Source organism: Lepisosteus platostomus, chromosome 14 (genome assembly GCF_059453375.1).
Source record: "Lepisosteus platostomus isolate fLepPlt1 chromosome 14, fLepPlt1.hap1, whole genome shotgun sequence".
In the NCBI taxonomy this organism is placed as follows: Eukaryota; Metazoa; Chordata; class Actinopteri; order Semionotiformes; family Lepisosteidae; genus Lepisosteus; species Lepisosteus platostomus.
The window spans coordinates 23,628,987-23,652,963 of record NC_142624.1 but is presented as its reverse complement, the minus strand read 5'-3'; the positions used below and the strand labels follow the sequence as shown (position 1 = coordinate 23,652,963).

The 23,977-nt window shown below is 34.0% G+C and overlaps 1 protein-coding gene across 5 annotated transcripts in view; it reads left to right on the top strand.

The window, feature by feature from the left end:
• The first annotated feature begins 919 nt into the window (after positions 1–919).
• The window catches only part of znf385b (zinc finger protein 385B), a 125,116-nt gene continuing 102,058 nt past the window's right edge, over positions 920–23,977 (top strand). For 3 of the 5 annotated variants that reach the window (XM_088605147.1, XM_088605144.1, XM_088605145.1), the window contains exons 1-2: positions 920–1,057; positions 4,710–4,823. The gene's annotated coding sequence lies outside the window, so the exon portion shown is untranslated. The remainder of the gene's footprint in view (positions 1,058–4,709; positions 4,824–23,977) is intronic. The other 2 variants (XM_088605146.1, XM_088605151.1) reach the window with 2 other exon arrangements.

The window sequence follows — 23,977 nt, the reverse complement described above, 5'->3', positions numbered from 1 at the left end:
AAAAAAACAATGTTCATTTACACAGTGTTTTGTGTGGAATTCATGCACAATTAAACTGCACCATCATTCAAAATACGAACCGGTAGGGGTTTTGTACTTAGAGTGTGAAGACCATATTTAGAGGTTATGGGATATCCTGCTTGGGTTGTATTTGCAGTTTACAGTAGGCTTTAATAGTCATACACAGAAATGGCCTACTTTCTAAAGAAGCACAACTCCCATCCCCCTTCCTCCAGCAGAGCAAAACGCCAGATACTGTACACGACACCATATTACTTACAACAAAGAGCCATCTCTCCAGTGTCCAGTGGACCTTGCCTTTTAAACGTATGTCTTCATTTCACACAGTGGCCTCCTTATCTCATCTCAAGACTGATCATACAAACTTTACATACATCCTTGGGTCTGTTGCCCTTCCCTCTGCTATGTGTGTTTTTTTGTATTAAGTACATCCTTATTACATTATATGTATATTATATATGTACATTATATATGTATATATTCTACTCAGAGTGAGGCAATAGGCTAATAAAATGCATTGTACATCAGAGTTTTCCTAACTATCGATTTAAAACAAACCAAATTAGATCATAAAATGTGATGTGTATGGAAAAATCATTTACCCTCATTTAACCACATTTTGGGCATTGGACTGCAAACAAATTGTGATATTGTCTCAAGTTCAGCAATAAAAATTATAGCTTTACACATATTTCTTGATACTCTATGTACGAGACAGCGCCAAAATATAGCTGAAACAAAATATTTTAAGTTGTATAAAATTTCCACTGATATGCAGAGCTCACCACAAAAATAGGCAGTAGACACTATCACAGAGCAAGCAAAGAGAAAGTAGGACATTTCTGTGTTCAGGTACAGTTGCCCCTTAAGGGCTCGGGATGAGCATGCGTAGAAAGATCCTAGGCTAACCAGAGCGCACTACATCATTATTATCAAACATTCCGAGAGCAAGTCAGAAGAGAACAGTTCAACCTGCTCAGTACGACAACAAACTTAAATAACTTCAATATTGGCAAAAAAATTCATCATATTACAGGTAAGTAAACACATTTGTTGATTTGCAACACGCTGCTTAATTCATACGTTAAGTAAAGTTTTGCCTGCATACTGTACGTTTTCGAACGGAGTTTGAGAATGCTGTGTAGGGGCATGTGAGAGGCAAGCACCAGAAACGACCTGTCATACACAGCAAAAAAAGATGCATTGTAATTTGATTGTAGTTGTTTTTTGTCTTTATATAGTACTAGCGTTTTATAATGTAAGGTGAGTTTAGAAACTGATGTACATTTGGCACTTTTAAATAAATTATTTGTGCAGATAACAGTATCCCAATCCCAATGCCAAAGTTTTTTTTATTCACGTTTCAGTTGCATTCATGTACACACCTCAAACTGGTTTTCATAAGGTGTTTTTGTGAAACAGTGTTTTTCATTCTTTATGTTTCCCAGAGATATTTATATGCTATACTTTGTTCGTAAATTTTTAAAAAGAAAATACGAACCGAATACTCAACACATAAGGCTTTCCAGGTTGAAGAAAAACACGTTATTTACCAAACTCCGCTGTACTTTTACATTTCTGACACTTCAGAATTGGCTGCTTTTCTAACAGTATTTTGTTTCATTCGTGAAAATTCTGGTTTTCAGTCATTCATATATACAATGGAAACAGGAAAAGCAAAAATGTATATTTTTACAAACCATATTAACACATTTTAGTCTTTAGAATGCTACAGGTTTTACTGTCGTGTTTTCTACGATCTGTACTCTTGTAGTAAGTAGTCGTTAATATTTTAATGTTTTTTAAAGAGCTGAATTATGAAAGGGAGAGGATTAAAATGCGTCCTTTTGAAAGTACCTTTTCAATCTGACAAGCTGTAGTGGGTAGCTAGAGTCACATTTTATTTCTAATCCTCTTTGGTCCTATATCAGTCTTTCTGCTCTATATATAGTATAAAGATGCATCAACATAAAATGACCTATCGTTACGTTTCCTGATCAGCTTTCTTACATGATTAGTCCAATGACTGGCTACAGAAACTGTATGTTTAGACAATGTTGTTTAATTTATTGAGCAATGGTGAGCGTAGTTTGTATGAAGACCAGTTACTGTACATGCTTCACCAAAACAGCGCTTTGTTTCCAGGGATAAGCCCTAGAAAAATTAATAAATCTTTGGAGAGGAATTTAATATGCAAGGGCTGGCCCATTTTAGAAGTAGAGCACATGGATTTCAGTCATATTTGTAAGTTTCAAATGGTATACAGTAGTTACTTCTGACTGCCTGTTCTTTTGTACTGATCAAATACAATAAAAAGTGTTTAGCTGAATTTGATATTTTATTTTTGCCAAAATTCATGCAGAATGGTAAAAAGGTCTCTTGCTGTTATCATCTGTCTGAGTTTTTTTTCTTTGTTGGGCACAGACATTGCTTTGGATGACCTTAGAAAGTCCTACATATAAAGGTGTAGTTACCTAGTAAATGGTGTGTTGTTTTATTTTAAATTGTTATGGCATGTATGGTACATGTGGATACTTTACTTAACACTTAGATTGACTGAAAGGCAGTATTCAGAAGTACCATATTCTTGAAGTGATAATTGTATTATTTGTTGTTTAGTATACAAATTTGTTTTCTTCAAACTGCTAAAGTATATTCTCGTTTAAAGCTGAACTGCATGTTTTAGTTATTGCAAAAGGTACAGTGTGGATTCAAATAGCTGTTTAGTCCTCAATTGTCAGAATAATTCAGGCCACTTAAAAAAACATTTTGCCTCTTTTATGTATTGCTGTGACTGTTTAAATGGAACTATTATGCAGATTTTCTTGATTGGTATATGCATTGCCCAAATTAAATAAACTGCCTAAATGCAGTTAACATGATTGACTTGATGCAATATTTAAGATTGCATTGTTAAAAACATGAATCTGAGTTTTTGAAAAGTAGCAGCCTAGCACATGACCATAGTAACAAATTAGTTCAAGCCAGTGTGTAATAAGTAACTGAATTCTTAAACAAAACATAAAAAGATTTAGAGTAATAATTGTTGTAAAAGATAACATGCAGTGGGAGTTTTAGATCTGTGGTTTACCTACTTTGATCTTTTATCAACCACACTGTACTTTGTCTAATTGTTTTACTTCCCTATATACATTTAAGTATTTTATTTAAGAAGTTTTGCAATTTTAAAAAAATACAAACTAAAAAATACAAACAAAAAGAAACACCCAGACAATGCACAGAAAACACAGACTTGCTTATGGCTTTTTATGATTTTCTGGTTGAGATAAGAATCAAATCAAAATCTGTGATAGGATCACAAAATGATAATGTATTTATCCCTGACTGTTTCATACATCCAAAGCTAAGTCTTTTTCAAACCATTCAAGAAAGGTACCCTAGATCACATGGAATCACTGCAGAGTGCTTGTACTGTATATAGAAACAAATGATCTCCATTGATTATCTCATTGAACCACCTCTTTAAACTGGGTTCAAAGACAGATTTCCATTCTTTAAGAATATTTTTTTACCACAACTATTATGAACATCGGTGCTGATTGTTCTGCTTTTGTTAATCTGAACATTGCCTCTTAACACCTGAAGAGTGCTGTACGTTCTTATATATTACCAGAAATTATATTCTGTAATATGTACAGTATAGACCAAAGCAGCCACAGATGAGATGTGAAGCTGATTCCCATTCTGTAAGAAATGCAGCCTCTCCCTTTGTCCTTTTCATAGTTTGAGAATCTGACATTTCAACAGTCATTTAACTATTGTCAGTTCCATAGGTTTCATTGTTTACATTATTATTAAAGTTAAATCCTATAGCAGCATGCTTCAAAACATAAACAAATAAATCCAAAACAAGGACAAATGTTTCCTTCTCCACATCAACATCAGTGCTACCCTATTTGGAATTGCTTGCCAGAGTATACTAAAAGTGAAAATTACCTTAAATTATTATGATTATGCTTTTTTTTAAAATTAAACAAGTCTCATGTTGAACAATCCTGTTTGAGGTGAGCTCTAAACTTCAGCATGTTCCTAACAATGATGGCTGTTTTCTGCCTTAATTGTCAAACGTTATGTTAATTTACTGCCATAATGCTGTTATGTAGTATTGATACTGTTAATTACAGTGATTTTAGTCTCTTATGGCAGAAGTGTGGATGCCATCCTGAGGCAGGGACTGACTTTACAGTTGGGCTTTCAGATATCTTACATGTTCTCTAGTATATGTATTTGGTTGAAAACTAATACTACTAATACTCATTACACACTAATATGTGTAAACATTAGGTGTAACTCATCCAAAATAGTGTGCTCATATGTGATTTAAGCACTTTATGTTGTCATTTAGTTGAGAGTTCTTTCATTCATGGATTTCTTTAATTCTTTTATGGGACTCCATGAAACAGTGAATGGAATTTTTTATGTGCATGATAGTAACATCATCTGGGAAGGACCAGACCAGACGGAGGAGGCCACCCAGCTGTGTGCTGGTGTGAACATTTTAACTTTTGCAGTTGTTAAAAAAGATGCTTTTCAGACTTCAGCCTTTTTGTGCTGTTGCTTTCTCCAGAGAAAAGCCCAACAAAACTTGGCTTCTGTCAGGATGGTGTCAGTGCAGTATAAAATGATTGCAAACATAACACTAAGTGCAGTATTTGTTTTTCTCATAGTATCACCCTACCCATGACATCAAACGGCACTGGTGAAAGAGTCATGAGTATGTGAAATCGGCTCAGTATCAGCTAGTGATTGAAAGCGCTCAGAGAATGGAAGTGGCAAGGAAGGTAGGGACGGAACATGCAGTGTTTCAGCACTGGTTGTCATGTATGTGTGCCTAGTTCAGTGCAGAATAAAAAATGAACCGTGATAGTGAAAAAATAGTTCACCCTTTTGAAAATGCACATAATACTGTATGAAGTACTTGAAATAAAGCAAACTTCAATAAATAAGCTCAAACCTTTTAGTGGCAGAAAACAAAATAATTCCATTATTTATTTTGAAAAGGACCAACATTGCTCATCTGGCACCCTGTGTGGGCATTGCTGAATGACTTTTATGATATGCATTTTGTTAGATATACTCATAAAATTACTCATGATCAGTTGTAGTTTTGCCTGTGAAAAAGGTTCACAATGTGTATTCAGAGTTTTGAATGCTTTACCAGATTGTGTTAGTTGTGGGCATGTACATTTGAACTGTGGTGATGTTTTATTATTTTAATTAGAAACATATACATTTGGGAATCAATTAATCATAAATGTAAGAGCATATGGTATCAATTAACAGTACCATAATGACGTGTGATCTACATTGACACATCCCCTAAGGCTATTTTTATTATATGGGATTTTTGTTTCATATTAATTTAAGCATTATGACATAGCCCTATAATTTGTATAATGGTGATGATTAATAGACTAAGGTTGACAAACTGTTTTCAGCATTCACTAAATATACCTTCAGGTGTCACACTTCACACTTTAGCCAAACATTGTGCTTCACTTTTAGTTGTACAATGAAGTGATGCACATCAATAATATAATCTTTTCCAGATTCATTGTGATAAATCGCCAAATAAGTGGGTGTATATACTGAATTATTTTGTACAAAATCTTTGCTTTGGTATGTATTTAATATTTACCTTAAATCCATTACAGACAATATAGATTTTTAAGTAAATAATTGAGAAAGAATATATATGATGTAGGAAGGTTTTCAGCACTTCTATTAGTAATATTATGTTATGTATTCTTCTTGTATTTAATAAATTTGTGTACTACTGTTGACCTTATTTGAAATGTGTTTTCCTCTATAATATCTGTAATGTCATATGTTGCATTGTTGCCTTTTTTAATTTTCTGTTTTTTTTTCTTCTAAATTCTAGTGATGTGCTTAGGTGGCTGTTTAATTAGTTCTCATTCTGTCTCGTAGTGATTTATGGGCCTCCTATTATTATATTGAAATGATCTATTGCTTAATGAAGTAGAAAGACTGCATTAGTTTGCACCTGTAATTGTGCAAATGTATTTTTGTGTGACTGGTTGAACTGTCTATGCAATGACATGGAATCACCAATCAAAAGTGGGTATCCATTTAGAATTATACAAACAAAATAAGCTGGACATTATTCAGGAAAGCGAGAATGTTTTTCATTATTGTGAGAGAAATTCTCTGTTCTGATGCCTTTTTACCATTTTTAATGTTCATAAACTAGGTGAAGAAAATATTGAAATTAAGTGTGTGTGAGATGTGGCACAAGCAGTCTTTGTTGTCAGATCATATTAGGAAAATTAACAGTACCCAGCAAATTGCCCATGAAAACTTTATCAGTGAGTTCATAATTCAGTGTAACTATTTTGCCAGCCAAGGCCATTAAAATTTATACCTATATATTATTTAGCTCACATTTAGTTTTTCTGAAGAAAATTGGACACAAGGTAACACTGCAGCCTCCCTATATCTCTGTTAGTACTGCGTTTGTAGGGAGTACGGAAATATTTCATGTAGGAATTATCATTTTTATTCTTGGAGGAGCCTAGGGGCTGCAATTCAGAACATAGTGGGAATGGGGCAGAAATAAATTGGCTCCATGTCTAGCATGTCTCTATGGAGTTTAACAAATGATGGCCATGGCAAAGAAACTAGGATATGGGAAGGTCAGCTGCTTTCAGTAATTAGCAGCAAGGACAGGCTTGAAGGTGGGGGAAAAGAAGACTTCTCTTAATGGGTAATTAATCATGGCGGTGCAGTGTTTTTTGACAGTACTTCTGCTGTTTCTATGAAAAGGTGTTATTTTCTTTTGCGAAAACTGCTAAAATTGATGTCAATGCAGAGTATGTTCTGAATGGTTTATTCCTCTTCATTTGACCAAAATTCATGCAGCAGGGATTTTTAAACACATTTCTGATTTGAAAGGCTGGGGAGTGAAAACAAGCCTGTTTGTTTCTGTCCATTCAAGGTTGGCACAAACAGTTGAATTTGTGATTTCATGGGAATCTTGTATTCACACTTTTTTTCAAGATGCAAATGGTCACCCCTTCCCTGTAAAGAAAGATCCCCTGCCAGGTGCAGCATACATCTGGACATTTTCCACAATTTAAGGCTGAATACATATTCTTCACCGGTAAGATAGAGATGAAAACTCCTGATAGCACATTCTGCATTATCAAGGTCACTGCAATGAGAACGGTGTATATCTGAATGTCAAATGCAAGGAATTAATTCATGGGAGACATTTTGCTGAAGTGAGTAAAATTAGATTTTTTTTCTGTTTGACAGGGTTTGTGTATTTTTATGCTTTTTTCATTCTTTATGCATTTTAAAATAACCTCTGATAATTTTCTTTGTAAATATTTTATTTGGAATGAAGGTAATTGTAACTTTGAACCTAGGTTTGTGATTATTCCAATTCTTTACTATTTACTTGTATTTTACTGGCAGTTCTTTAGACGTTATACAAATCCAACCTCTGTAAACATATTAAATTTAACAGACTGTTGTGATATCCTCTGAAACACTTTTCAAGAATTACTGTGGCTGCATAATATTAATTAGTTATCCAGCTGACTGGAAAAATCAAAATGAAAAACATTTCAAAAGCATCTTTATATAGCAAAAAGTAAACCGTCCCAGTCTGTCTGTAATAATGTAGAAAAGCAACACTCTTGTCCAGTGAACTAAATCTCATTTTTTAAACATAAATACCAATCAGAAAACAGTAAAGTTGATATGCTGTAAGAATCATGATACAGTTTCTGTGTGAACCGTAATGAAGTTAGCAAAATTTATCCATAAGTATTAACACAATTATTATTGACACATAGACCTGATGACCTTCTGGACTGCACAGCCACAGTCAGATCTGGTTGGTCAGTTGCAATTGTCTTTTGTTAACAGCATTAGGAAGTTCTGTTGGAGTTAGGGCCAGGAGAAAAATCTCAAAAATCCAACACTGTTTATTTGAAGTTGTGCCATTGTAATTATAGCGCCTTTCCATTGTTTTGTGGAAATTTGAACAGATTGGTTTGCATGAATGAAATAACTACTGGCTCAAGGACTTTGTCAATGGATTGCTGAGCAGTTTGCACTAAATGTGTTCTTAATGTGACAAAAGGCTAGGTTAAGATAGTGGTTGGTATAATTAGAGGCACCAGAGTTCTTTGTACGTTATTCAAGATTTGGTGAAAAGAGTAATAAGTCAGGCACAATGGTTTAAACAGATATGTATTATTAATGATACTGTATAACACAAACTAAACAACATACAACACAACGTAAAACATGCTATTTACAAACAGGGCTTTACGAAGGGCCGTGTCCTGATCAGATGTTAAAAATGATTTGAATCCTATATACAGTAATGCAAACCAGCCACTAAATGGAGATAAACCTGTCATCTTTACCAAACAGAACTTAGAGTTAAACCTCTCTCTTTATAACCCAGATGCTATAAAATTAATGGAGCCTTCCTCTCTATTCTAAAAATGTATCCACTGATCAGCAGAGACTCTTTTTTTAATCTAGGGATTCTCTATACAGGAAATCCGAATTACCTAAAAAACAATAGAATGGAAAGTTCACAAGGTTTCAAATACTTAACTCAAATCTGGTCTTAAAGGTGGATTGGAACAAGGACCCTCCTGACTGGCAGTCACTTCTCCTCTACCTTGTGTCTTACTGTCCTTTCTCCCATGTCGTATCTCTCTGTCACCCCATCTGTCCATCACTCTGCCTGTTTTTATCCTTTATTCCTCCTCTTTTGATTAATCATTTATCCAGAACTTAATTAATCAAGGTCAACTTGACAATTCCTTTGATCAATGTGTCTCACACCCAGTATAGTGTAAGTATAGTAAGCTCACGAGAACTCTGAATATTAACATAAGCCAGGTGTTAACCATTGTCCCTAGATTCTTGAGACACTTCAATAGTCACTTCCAATAACTGTAACAATATAAAAAGACAACCATAGCAACCAGTACTCAAGATGGGTATGGTCCTTTAACTCTTTTTGCATTAATTAAAATATCTGTTTTTATAGATTCTGTGCTAATATTTTTGTGGTTTCAATTCACACAACATACACTCAGTCCCTGTTATTTTACTTTATTTATTTTAAAGTTTTGTTCATTGTTTGAGCAGTATTTTTCCTTAGGATAACAAAATGCAAAGCTCAAGCCATATGATGGAGTTTTATTTCTGTTTTGTTATCCTGAGGAAACATACTGCTCAAACAATAAACAAAACTTTATGCTTACTGTTCTAAATGTAAATTACATTATGTCCCCAATTAGCTATTGGTATGACAATTGAGGCTTAAGATTTGAGACTTGTACTCTCATTGGCTTCAACTCAGTTGGTTTTTTTTATTGAATACAATCACATTTTAACTGCTTAATAAAACTTGAGTAAAGAGTGCCACATTGCAAGCTCAGTAGTGACATTACAGCTTCTTGCAACATAATGTCTAGCAGGCATTTCAGGAAGAAAAGTCAAGAGCAATCAAAATCCTTCTTGCAGTTGTGTAAACAAGCACGATTGGCTTAACTTTTTTTCTTTGTAGTGTAGTTCCCAGTTGCCCAGTTCAGCATGAATATTGCACCTTCATATTATTTATGTATGCCAGTGTTAAACTGTTGTTATTCATTGTCTATAAATTGGGAGAATGTTTTTGGCAAAAATTCACCCACATTTTGAGAATACTTGATTGTATAAAGACTTTAGTACACTTCATGTCTTTGAACTAAGTCAAGATGAGTCCTGTGGGTCTGTTAAGTGTTGCCAAGTCATTGGGAGTTAATAAATATGAAGAGCAAGAAACATTTTGTCAGTGAAGGCAGAAAATAACAGTGTGTCCTCATGTTTCTGAAGTAGGGTTGTCACGGCCTCCACTAATCAGACACAAGCCCCTGGTTCTTCCCAATGACGCCGATGCACATTCAATTATCCAACCACGTCCCTAGTCCTGCACCACACCTTCCGACCACCCACTACTTAAAAGCTCCTCACCTCCACCTCCTCGCTCAGTACTAGGTTCGCACTTAATAAAGTAGAGCTCCCCTACTTTATATACTTCTCGTTTGAGAAAACCCATTGTCTTGTGAAAACCTGGCTTCTTGGCCTACACATCCTCTTGACCATGACCCTTGGCAACTCGACTCGGCTAAGTACACCCGGCATCCACTCTCCATATAATTTTCATTATATAGGGTCTAATCTCCTTGCGGGACCTTCCGGATCGCTACAGATGAAACATGTATAACTTTGTTTGGTATTGCCAAAGTACATACATTATGAAACTAAAGTAATTTGTGGCACACAGAGGAAATAATTATTAAGCATTGTGATCCTAGTTAAAGAAATATTTTTATGGTACCAATTCTTCTGCATTAAGGCACAAAACAGAGATACAAATCATACCCTCCCTCTGCCTCATAAAACGACAGGTTTATAAATAAGACCACTTTTTGTTGGTGCCTTGTCTTTATCTTTTTTTTTACAAAAATTATTTAATGAACTGGTGTTTAAAAAAGGCTGTTTAAACAAATTGTTTTCCAAAAACAAAAACTGACAACAGTTTAGAGTATTACTGGTGATATTTTTGTTTTCCACATGCTGCACTATTGATCCTTTAAATTTAAAGGCAAACTTGTTTCTTTTGGCAGAATTGAGGAATGGTATTAATTTAAAATGATTCACTTGTCCCCTTGTTATGCTGTTACTACTTTGGCAGTAACGTAATACCTTATAGTCCTGTTAGCTGTTCAGTGGGTATTTAAGAGGAAAATAGTAGGGAAATAATACCAAGAACAAAGTCATCTTCAAAAATAGTAAAAGAAACAGTTTTTTGTTCCCTTTTGGAATGAATCATTTCCTGGAATTACTACATTCTTCAAACGGTATGGTTTTTGGAAAAACCTTTGGTTGGCAAAGTGTGTTATATTCCTCTGACATGGTCATTCTTACATCAGAGTTTCTAACCAAATGTTTCCTGAATGAAAAATAAACAACTGTTGTTTTTTTTTCATATGGTAGGTTGGTGCCAGTCTTCGCTTTCTCTGTGGTTACTAAAAATGCCCTCTCTTGTTTTATATACATCCCTAGTAATTTGTCTTCCTTTCCAGCCTGGTGAGTTAGTTTCTGATGCCAACAGCCTGTCTGCAGTTGTTAGAGGATAGAGTGAGGACAGTGCAGTAAGATCTTAGAAATGGGAAGAATCCTCAACAACAGCCACCAAACAACCATGTGATCTATGATGTTACAATCCTTACAACAGAAAGATAAATTGTGTCCAGACTATTCATAATTATACTCCTGCTAGGCTCAGCCAGACATAGCACTGCATCCCTTCATCTGTGAACTTACTTGCATACACAGAGCCAAGTTCTGTCATAAGCCAGGTTAAAAAATGGTGGAGCTGCCCGTGGTATCACAGCCTAAATTTACTAATTTACTAGCATATCCTGAGTTTGTTGAACTTATCTGTGTTCTTCTAAATGTTGATGGATTTAGAAAATATAATGACATAACGCTGAATTCTCCAATTCCTTCAAGAAAGTCATACTAAGAAATTTTTATTTTTGTACTGAATCTGACTAGAAGTCACAGGAATTAGATATCAGGTAGTACCCAGTTGTCAAAAAATTGTAAATAACATGAATTGTCAAAAATGAATTAGCATTCGTGTAAAAGCTGTTTGAAACTAAAATATACTATCATGTTTTTTTAAATACATTTTCTAACCTGATTTACTGAACTTCAAGTTTTTAATTTAACAAATTGCTGTTACTCAACAGCAGGTGCCCCCATACTGTAGGTAAAAATCAGTCGCTTCCAGTGACAAGGGAGACCACACCAGTCCTGTTAGCAAAAAGTTTGTCTTCAAAATGCTTGTGTAGAGAAAAATGTTGGAAGTGGGGAGACTCGTGAAGGATTGTAATTCAAACATTAACATTTTTTTCACACTGGCCCCATCTTGCGTAACAGGTGCTCCTTTGGGTTCTGGGATACTGGATTCTGAAGGTACAGTTTCCCAATCCTTTTAAGCTCCATTAAACATGTGTACTCTTAATGTTTTGTTGAATTTAAACATTTTGAATACATACAATAGTTCGATGCATACAAATATTACTGCCTGTACTCTAGCATAAGGGCAGAAGAACACAGAATAAACAGTAAAAATGGGCACTACATAGACCTCCTTTTCGGCAAAAGAAAATATTTGTTTTCCTTGATGGATATTGAAGTATATTGTCCTTTTCATGCTACAAAACTGTCCATGCAACTCATCATCGCTGTATTTTGTGCTGTTCGGTCATTCCCAAGAACACAGTGATTGTTTTGATGATTTATTTGATGTACCATAGGTGATACATCATCTGGAAAATATAGACATAATTAAAATAAAGATACATCTAGACTGAAACTTAGGAACTGGCGTGAAAAAACGTAATGGTTACATTGTACTTTGGGATAGTGTATTAAGAAATGTGTTCTTACAACCATAATCACGGAAGATTTCAGTTTTAAAACTTGGAGCTCTGAGCATTTTTAGCAGTTTTAGCATTTTTCATGACGCTCATTCTGAATGTGCTTGTTCTCAGATCACAGCAGAAATTTCAAATGATCAATTTGTTTTCAAGTACCATACCAGAAAATTTACTATACTGTTGTCCCATGGTACATAAATTAAGTTATCAATATAACCTTTCTTAGATTAGATATTTAGGGAATACATATCTCCCACATATAAAATTAAGTGATTCATTCACTTAAGTATATTTTGTCAATTCTGTTCAATTTTAATTTCTTATCATAGAATTCTCTTTTCTCACTAAAGAAAGATTTTTCTCATCTCTGGTGTTCTGCAGTTAAGTGTTGCTATGTGGACTAATATTATAGGTAGTAAAAATAATTTATATTCCGTTAGTTAAAGTGCATTGACATTAATTATTTAGAAATTGTCTGCAGTTAAAAGGGAACTGTTGTAATTGAAACAGGTTCACTACCCTTGCTCACTTCTCTCACTTCTCATTTGTCAAGTGAGCATTCAGGACTTAGATTAATTTTAAACAGAAATCACTGCAGGTGGCTGTGGGTTTGATGGTTTGATTTCATTTCAGAAAAAAATAGTTTTTTTTATATAAAGGTCGTTCTCAGTTTACATGTCAGGTGCTTTTGGATCTTTCAGTTTGACACCAAAATAACTACCTTCTTATGTGTAGTGTGTAGTATTGGTTGGAAACAGAAGTTAACACTTCAAACACTTTATTTTTTGTATGTTTTTTGTATCCTTATTTTCACATTAAGGACACTGCAATTGTTACTTAGCATAAAACAGCAAACAGATATTTCCAACACAGCATTTTACAGCATGCAGGCTTACTGCACATTTGGATCCTAATGCTTAAAGATTATCCATCCACTGAGGACACAAGTCATTTAGATTAAGAGTAATCTGATTGCTTGGAGGTACAAATTATAGCACAAAGGGCTATACAAGTGGGTTAACAGCCGGGCTTTGTAAATGCCTTCTCTGAATTGATTGGTCCGTGAAGGATTATTAACAGAAAGATAATTATGAGGTTAAATCCAAATCCCAAGTGCATAACAGCCATATTACTAAATATGCAGGTTTGTTTTAGCAGTGCTGTGTTGTTTATTTATTTTGACAGTAAAATCATTTTCTGACTTGCAATCATGCTGATTGATTGCTGTTAAACTGTAATCCATCTGTTGTATATAATATACTGTACAGTTTATGATATATTTATTTAATATAATATATTGATATTATAAATATTATATTTCTTATAATAATAGTTCTTCGTGTTGACCTAATAGTACAATGTAATGTTGAATGAATTGTGTTCGGATAATACCACTATTGAAGAATTGCCAAAGCAATCAGTATGGTTGTGCATTTGATGCGAGGGGTAAAAGTTTTGTATTTTGTTGGCATTTGCATAATGATTCGTGTCAGGTTTGTCACTTTTCAGACAAAACATCTTAGAACTGATTTTGATTGACCCAATTCTTATCTTTTTTCTTTACATTTTTTAGTTTTCTTCCATTTTCTGTTCATGGAAGGTAATATTAATCTCACCCCTAGTGTATATCATGAACATTTTTCACTAGGTACAAATTTGGGGGCATTTGGAAGCATGAAGGAACATTTTGGAGTAAGAAAGAACATAGGGGACCAGATGAGATTATTTTGTAACATTGGCAACTTTTATCTACATTTCAGAACATATACAGTTGGTGTAGTCTAGATCATTTTTCAGCAATGGCAGCTTTTTGGATGGTTTCTGCAAATGTGTGAGTTATTGGGAACTCTGGCTACATATGGGCATTTTACAGTGGCATGTAGCAACAGTTCTTATCTTTTTTCTTTACAATTTTTAGTTTTCTTTCATTTTCTGTTCATGGAAGGTGATATTAATCTCTCCACTATATCAGGAACAGTTTTCACAAAAATAATTCATATTCAGACTTTTGGAGCAGTTTACATGGTCATGGTGGTAATTTTTTTGTGTTCTATGTTTTTTTATCCTCTTGAAGAAAGGCGGAAGGCACGGTGGCATAGTGATTAGTATTGCGATCTTGCAGCAGCAGGGTCCTGGGTTCCATTCCTTGGGTGGGCTGGGCTATCTCTGTGGAGGTTGTGTGTTCTCCTCATGTTTGCATGGGTTTCCTCCCACAGTCCAGAGACATACGAGTAGGTTAATTGGCTCCTGTAAAAATAGGTCCTGATGTGAGTGTGTGTGCCTTTATCCAGCCCTGTGCCCGATGCTTGCCAGGTTAGGCTTTGCTTCCATTACGACCCTGTACTGAATAAAGCAGATTAGAAAATGGATGGATAATATGAGATCTTTAAAATGGTATTAAGCTAACTTTAAAGGGTGAAAACAGCAATAGAGGGACATCGACCCCTAGCTCTGTAATGAATTTGAATATAATTTGCAGACGTATAACTAAACGTAATAAAAGTATGCACTGTACTTATTACCAATCAATCAATGATAAAAAAAATCACTCCTGAAAAAATCATTTAGTCCTATAATGCTTTCAAGGATATCCGAATGAACAATAAATTGCCATGACTGCATTTTTTCATGGTGGGTCAATGGATACTTTCTTTCACTACTGTATATTTTGGAAGTAATTTATAGTTGAACAGTAGTTATATGTTTTTGAGGATCCACTTCAATTCTAGTCTAGACTGCCTCATCCAGTGACCACCTGAAATATATGCCTTTGTTTTTTCATTTTATAAGAGACCTATCCAAGCATATTTTCACACACTGCCATTGTAAAGACTCAGTCATGCAATGAATGCTGTGATATTCCTCTATAATAAATGACACAGACCTGGTGTAATTATACATCTAATTAGCATTGCTCTGGCTAGCAAAGTAAACCTTTAACTTGCTGTCAGAGGTAGTATTAACTATTATATTTGTCTTTATCTTTGTATCTGATCATTTTTAATTATTTATGAAACAGTAGGAACACAAGCATGCAAGAGGATTATAGTGGGTAAACAAAGGCTTTATCCCCTGTAATAACTCACACAGGCTAGCATCTTGAAAAACAAGACAGTATGGAGGATTTTAGAGCAATGTCAGACATAAACACTGTCTTACGTGACCATCTCATTTTGCTAATCACACAAATACTGTAGTCAATTCATTAATTGTTTTTCATACTATATTATAATTTACTGACATAGATTGAGAAAAGCAGGTGTTTATTTTGTGGAAGTAGTAACCCCCATCTCTGATCATTAGTTTGATTCTGTATATTCCGGCTAGCAGATGGACAAGCTGCAGAATTTCCACTGTCCTGGGGAGCAGATGCTAAATTAAACATTTTGAAGAAGCTGTCATTGTTCAGTTTCCCCACAGAGATTATGCTTCAAACACATCTTTGTTTTCAGGCTCTTCAGTGTCCTGTCAGCTTGTTTCTTCTTCAGAGCACTTTCAATACAATAATTCGTACAATCCTGTTGAGTTACCCTTGTTGTACTTATGGTCATTGCTCTCCTGAATTGAACATTTTTAAAATACACTTTTTTAGAATAGTTGATGTATACAAATGACTTCATAGCCTCATATACTTTGTCTACTTCACCATACATGCTGTAGCATGCTGTTCACAGTACTGAAGTTATTAATTACATGCAGGTGGTCTGAGATGGGGGTGGAGACATTGTTCTTTTTTGCTTCACTCTAATCCCCTTTTTACTAATAGACCCATATTAATGAATAGATCTGGTCTTCTCTGTAGAAATGTTTTGATTAGGGAGTTGCTGTATATTGTATAACACCAGCACAGTTATTCTTTTTACTAACAATGCTGCAGCATCAGAGATGGCATGCATGTGCACTTCCTGGTTAATGGATTTCAAACATGTTGATTACTGAACAGGGAAGAAATCCCCTTTTCAGGTTACATGAAAATGGTATCTTTACATACCATAATTTTGGTATAATTAGCAATATAATGTCAAAGCTGAAGTCAGTTCTACGAGTTCATTTACAACTCAAATGCCATTCTCCATATGATTCATTTAGTTCTGTTAGTTCCACTTCCATTAAAAAAACAATTTACCTACACCTATTTAAATGTTCAGTTCTCTTTCAATTGTCATTCCAAGTCCAATTCTAGTTGTAATCCATGACATTTTAGAATTTTGCATTAAATATGAGATACACATACTTTTTCATTGCCACTTCATCACAGCATAAATTAATATTTACATTTATTATATTGCAATCTTTACTTCAACTAATTGCATAAACAATTGACAATGTTGTGCCCTTAATAGAAAGCATTAATATATAATATATACACCCATAAAGAGCAACATTTCTCTTACATCTGACTATCATAAGCTCTTAGAATTTTGCATCAAATTGGCTGCACAGCTCAGGTTTTAATAAGCCAGTGGATCTTCTAGCAGAGAGGTTTTGCTCAAGGTACTGTGATATTTCTGGAGAGGTGTCTGTAGTGGTACTATTGCTGCAGGTCTCAGTGGAACAGTTGGCTGAATATGAAAAAGCTGGATGAGTGTCCTTGGTGGAGGGGATATAGTCATGTCAGCAATTTTTGGTAGCAGGGAGGTGACCTTGTTAGCAGTCAGCAGTCTGTCCCTCATGCTGTGCACTTCTTCCTCCTTGCATCAGATCAATGTGAAGCAAGGATCCAGACTTGAAGCCATCTTTAAATACTTCTAACTTTGCAAGGACTGTCTTTGAGGAAGATCACATACTGTATAGTTGTCTGAAATTCTTAAGAGCTTTTCCCCCCAATAAACTTCTTAATTTAAAAAAAAGTTGCATTTGAATTAGAAGGAAATATAACTATAAAGAGAATTAATGATGATCAGCAATTGCTTTTCTTGCACTTCATTTAAGCAAAACGTTTCGTGAAGGAGGATAGGGATACTTTTTGAAACTAAAGTGATTCACTTTGTTGTTCACGTTGACTTTAAGTACAATTCTGTAAGTCTGTATCAAACTGATAAATCCTGTTATGTTGACCTACATTTACATCACATTTATGTTTGAGTTTGTAAAAGAGAAAGTTGTTTTCAAGTCCCCAAAAAACAAGATCAGGACACCTAAATGTCATGTAGTAGTTGAAGCAGAATGATTTTTATGGAGATGGCGAGAAGGTGACAGATACAGGGGTAAAACACAAACCTCTTTTAGCCTGGAGAAGTCAGTAGGCTGAAGTAATTGTAAAATCCTTATGGGTGTTGTATACGTTCTTGAAGCTTCTACAACTATCTCAGAGACCTGTGGTTTCTCAGACCATCTCCAAGGCTCAAACAGTATTACATTTAATCACTGTAAAAGTGTGTGTTCATTTTTATAATATTCCTTTTTAAATTAAAAAGCTGTGCAGTACTGTATTTAATTTATGTGATGTTATTTCATTATTTGGCATATTTCTGTCCATTGGTATGTTGCATTAGGCATACACATGGTTTATTTATAGTATAACAAAGTGGGTTTTTCAATATCCTCACAGTTCAGGAACCTATTTCATGTGAATAAGAAGGAATGGTGCTCTTAAGGAGGTTTACAGTAGTTTAATTCAGCTGAACTTGAGTTTGGATTGCCATGTCATGTTGCAGGATTAGAATGTAAAAATGCCTTTTGGAATACTTTGAGGCAACGTTAACCTTTTGTTTAGAAGGTGCTCAGATAGGCTGACTTTCAGTGGTGTATTTCATGTTAAACACAATGATATACCTTACGTATATTCTTATAGCATGTGAACAACAGCATTTAAAATACATTTGCAAAGAGCATCAAATTTATACAGTTTAAGTTTGAAAATAATACAGAAACAGAAATTCAGGATTGAAAAAAATCATAAGTGATGACTTTTCAGTGAGTAGTCTTTTTCAGATTTTGATTGAAGCAGTCTAAAGGTGTAAAGAGGATCTTAAGGTTTAAGTCCACAAGACATTTTTAAATCTCTATAGAATGCTGTTTTTTAAATGACCAATTTGCAATTTCTTCTAAGGCAGTGCTTACTATTATTATTACAAATGGATTCAGTTATTAAAAAATAGAGTAAAAAGAGGTGAATATCACTTTTTGTTGCTTCAATATCTTGTCTTTTTTAACTCTTTAAGTATTGTTTTGTTTTAGCTGACAACATAGTGGGACCCTTCATTTTTGTTTTCAATCCACACACAGCACCTGCTGTGAGTTATTCTTTCATAGAGGCAGCTCACTCTTATGCTTTCTCTGGGACTTTCATTGTTAATGAAGATATCTGGACAACAATCCAGTCATGGCTTATTATAGTTATTTACACTTCAGTAAAAAAATATATATATTTAAATATATTTTTGTAATCAAATATATTTTGTTTCATATTGATATTCTGGTGGTCAATTTAGAAATTGGTTTAGACCACAGGAAAAAAAATATTTGGTCAATTTCCTGATAATATTATATATTAAAAAAAGCAGAAACATTTTTGAATGTATTTAAATTTTTAAAGGATATTTGATTATTTTAAGTATATATTTGTTGAGTAGCAATTTATTGCCACAGTGCTGGAATTAAGAATTTAATTTTATAAACAAGCAGGATTTAATGTTCATTTGTTTATTTTTCAAGAGTTTAGATTATTACTTTTCTTCTTCAGTGGTACATAGTGATTTTATTGATCTCTACCCCCTGCTATAGCAGAGTGTGTTGTGGTTGATATGATATAAAAACCCAGTTTTTGTTATTCTGGGTTAAGGTTTGCAAAACTTTAATATTTGGACATTGAGCAAGAGCTATTATTACTTGAAAATTTACAGAGTAATGAAACATCAGTCTTGCGTCTCTCATGAGTATTACCTTTTCCACAAATCAAAATATCATATCAATCTTTAGTATTTTAGTTAATATATGAAAACAAGTTTATAACTCCTGAACCCTCCAGTATACTGTACTTCTCATTCTTCAGTTAAAGATATAGCACATGATTTGTGTCTTATAATGGCATGCAGAGAATTCCTTATTCATATGTTTATGAGGTTTTGGTTTCAGAGTAGAACTGAGGGAGGTTAAGTCAAAGTGCTTGAAAGTCAGAGTGGGGAATTTCATTCATGTAAGCTACAAAGTAACAGGTAGAAGTTAATTCCATTAAGGAAAGTAAAAATAACAAAGAAAAACACAGCATCTGGCATATGGAGACTTATTCAGTTATGACATATCAGCAAGGAATTAATGCTCTAGATGTTGTTAACAAAAAAGTGGCTTTCTGAGAGTACTTCTATTGCTCATTGCTCATTTTGTATATGCGCTTACAATAGTGTGGTAATAAGCCTAATTAAATTAGTATAATAACAAAGCATGGATTTAAACATTACTTTTCCCTTTGGAGCCCACACATGATGCAGTTCCCCACCCAAACTTTATTTATATAGTGCCTTTAAAAGCTATGATCTAAAAGTGTTTTGTGAGACATAAATAATACCTAAATTAAAATAAAAAACTAAGAAAACTAAAGTGGGCACAGAATCTTAAAATAATTGCAGGAAAAAATTATTTGATTAAATTAATGAGTTTTCGGGCAAAACATAAAAGTAATGAATATGCCTGAGTCCCTGAATATCATTTGGGTTGGTTTTCCAGGGATATGGGGCATACTGTATATGGAGAAATGGTGGAAATCCAACCAAAATCAGCCTGAATAAAGGTTGCTTTGGAAGGAACAAAACAAGTATACATACAGTATGGACTAGATACTGGAAGAAGAGCCTTCAACATGAAATATACTGTAGTTGATTGACCTAGAATAAGTGCAAATACTCGTCAAGTAAGAAATCTTAGGTTAATTTTTTACCTGGGCTTTGCATTTGAAACTCATGTTGTGAAGATTGTTTTCAGCTTTGAAACAGTACAGGTATTTGCATATATTTCTGCACATATCCCCAGACTGATGCAGAAAAGCTAATACATTTTTTTAATTGGTTCTTTATGTATTTTGTATCAGTGAAATGTTAACCCCCTATACACCAACATGTCATTTACACCTTTCAGACTCTGTCCTTTTTTCATTACCCAATACAAGCCTGAACACTGGGAGACCTTGCTTTCTGTTCTGTTGCTCAGGATTGTGATCTCCCAGCCCATATCAAATCTTGCAATTAAGTCAGTTTCAAATCCTGTTTTAAAACTCACTTTCATACTCTCGCCTTTAATTATATTTAATTAAATGCTTTACTTTGGGTACACCTGTCTCTAGTGCAAGAGACTTTAGTGATTGATTTCCCATCTTAACCTTTTTGGGCTTGTGTGTTCAGAGCAGTGATTTTTGTCACTGTGTATGTCAGGTTGAACAAGCGTATTACCGGAAGAATGTCTGAAACCTCTCTTGGAGGATGCATGTTCATAGCATATGAAGGTAAAGTTCTTTTACACAGATTGTTCCGTTCATTTTTGATAGTAAAACATATCGTGTTCATAATATAACAATTACCTTTAGAAATCTAATACTTAAAGCCAAAGTTTGTTTTCAAGGGAAAATCAATAAATATCACCAGTCTTGTTATTTATTAAGACTCTGGCTCACATTGCCCAAAAACACCACTAACCCTGCAACCTACAGAAAGATAACCTTTTACTGAAAACATATTTAAACAGAGTTCTCTTGTTGGTAGTAGTGCAAGTATAAACATATTCTAAGTTGGCATGTTTGCCTAAGGCACTTTAGGTCACTCTGCTAGTGCTGCTTTTAGGATTTCCTAATTCTAGGGATGGGCAGTGTTAAAAGAAAATGTGACAGCTTTATTATATGAATGTTAACTTTATCAATAATATAGAGAAATGGCTATTGGTAATTATGTACTATGCATTGTTAATAACCTTAAGTTATTTAAGGTTTAAGGTTAAAACCTTTCAGAAAATACATTACAAGCAGTGCACACTTTTTTTCTAGGTCAGGATTTTAAATGTTGATTTATGTGATTATTCACTTAAGGAAATACTTTTGCTGTATAGCAGTCTAGACTATGCACTGAAGCTATACCTTGAGATATTGATGTAAACCCAGCATGTTATTTGGCTAATTTTAATTCCAGTTATATTAAATACTTATATATTCTAGATAAATAGAAAAATAATATTCTTTGAAATGGTTAATAATGCAATCAGCTAGCCATTGTGTCACTCTTAATAGTACTGAGGGAATGCAAAAGCATGGTGTATGTGGGAACATGCATTATATTCTGTGGGACTATTTTAACAATAAGAATAAGAACATTTTTATAATCTTTATCCCATTTTTCTAAAGCACTTTATGACACATTTAAAGTGTATATCGCAATAAGATGAAAATCAATATTATAAGAAAACAAGTCTTAAACGGGAGATAAGACATTCACAGAAAGCCTTTCTAATAATTTTAATATAAAATCTAAGTAATATTTTATTATAGACTTAAAAGAAAAGTTGTCCTTGATTTCTTTTCAGGTAGTTTTTTAAGGGCATACCAACAACAGAACCATACAAATTCCTTAAAAAACTCAAAAGTGTTTTATGGGTCCTGACCACGTTGCATGACCACTGCAATATTGAAGCATTTTAAGTGTAGATTTATAGACTCCTGTGAGTAGAGCATTACAATAATTCATCTGTAAAAAAAATCATGAGCCAGTTTTTCTGTTACAAAGACAGGATAAGACACAGCCCAGCATAATTCCTAAAATGGCAAAACAATACTATCAATTATATGGGTGGTGGTTTTCAGGCTGCAGCTTGTATACTGTACAAGCAATTAATGAAATTTAAACAATAAAATACCCTCAAGTCGGGTAATACTGAACAAGTCATTTTTTGTTTTAACTTTCCATGAACAATTTGGTTTGGGCTTTTATCTTAAAAGACAAATATTTATGTCACAAAATAAAACAGACACAATGTAATAATTAGCAATATGAAAATACACTTTTTTCCCCTAAGTTTACGTGGGTATATACATTTAATGTACCCATCATCCGTAAAAAACATTAAATCCAAAAAATTAGCATTACTTACTCCTTTAACTCTATGGTCCAGTCATTAAAGTAATTTGCTTTAGGTTATGAGTCTAAAGTTAGCAATCAAACCTTAATCCATTGGTTGGATCAGTGACATAATGCATGGTAATGAGAATTTAATTTGGAGGCATTTAAATTGTGCGGCAAAACGATAATCTAAGTCAAGTGAATGAGGACTCTCTTTAAGAGGAAGAATTTTTAATGTTAGATTTTGCTTTTCATTATTTTCTTTTCCAGAACAAAATGATCCACAAACCATGTACTGTATATTGCTGACTTTTGTTGCCTTGAAAAACAATGCACATGCAGTGTTTTTGTATATATAATTTGTATTTTTGTACGTGATTATGTTATTTTATAATTTGAAAACTTTAAAAGGACATTACTGTATAATTCTTGGTACTTTCTCCAACATATTTTCAGAAGATGGAGAACATTCATTAATGGGGCTTTCTAGTGGATTCAAAGGATGTTACTGAATGTAAAGAACGTATTTATATTAGTGGTTTCAATGTGCAACACAGCAGTAAACATCATGCTACTAAGCAACATTGATGTATATACTTCTAAAAACACCTTGTCATTCACGCATTGAGCTCTTGTGGATCTACAATTGAGTGAACAGCTGTACAGTTGTCAGTGTGCACTAGAGAACAGCAGTGATCTCTAATTTGTTCAAGCATGCAACAGAAACACTATGGGTCTCTCCTGTGTGAGATATTTACAATATAACCATCCTGTGGTAGGGTCACATTCTGGGACTCCTGGGGACAAATCCTTGCTTGCTTCATAGAACATTAGAAACACAAACACAACCACAACAAACAGCGACTTGTCAGAGAGCCACCTGAAAGGTCTTTATAAAAAACAGACTGTATTTGGTGGTAGATTGCAGAAAGGCATTTGTGACTATGTGTGACTATTGAATTTTGAACATAATTCACATTGAATTTCCTTTTCTTCCCTACAGTTACCCCATTAATTTTTTCCCTCTTTGGACCCCTTGATGAACAAAGATTTGTTATGAATTATTAGGTCCAGGAGGCTATATAACTGGAGATCACACAGCAGCCAGAGGGCTTCTACTGGGAGTGGATGAAGAAGCTTTTAAATTTAAATGTTGCCAACAAGGGAATTATAAAGACATGAAATGGACTAATAAACAATACAGTACCTGATAGCTTGCTTCATATAAAATGTCTTTTTAAGACCTCGTTCAGATACCAAAAATAGAAATGACCAAAATGTGCTATTGTGTTTAGGAAGAAATATAAAGATTTAATGGTATATTTTTAAAAGTACTGCACATAAAAGTACAAGTGTGAAACAGGTATACACAGGTTAAAACTACATTTAATTTCATTAATAAATAATGAGTTT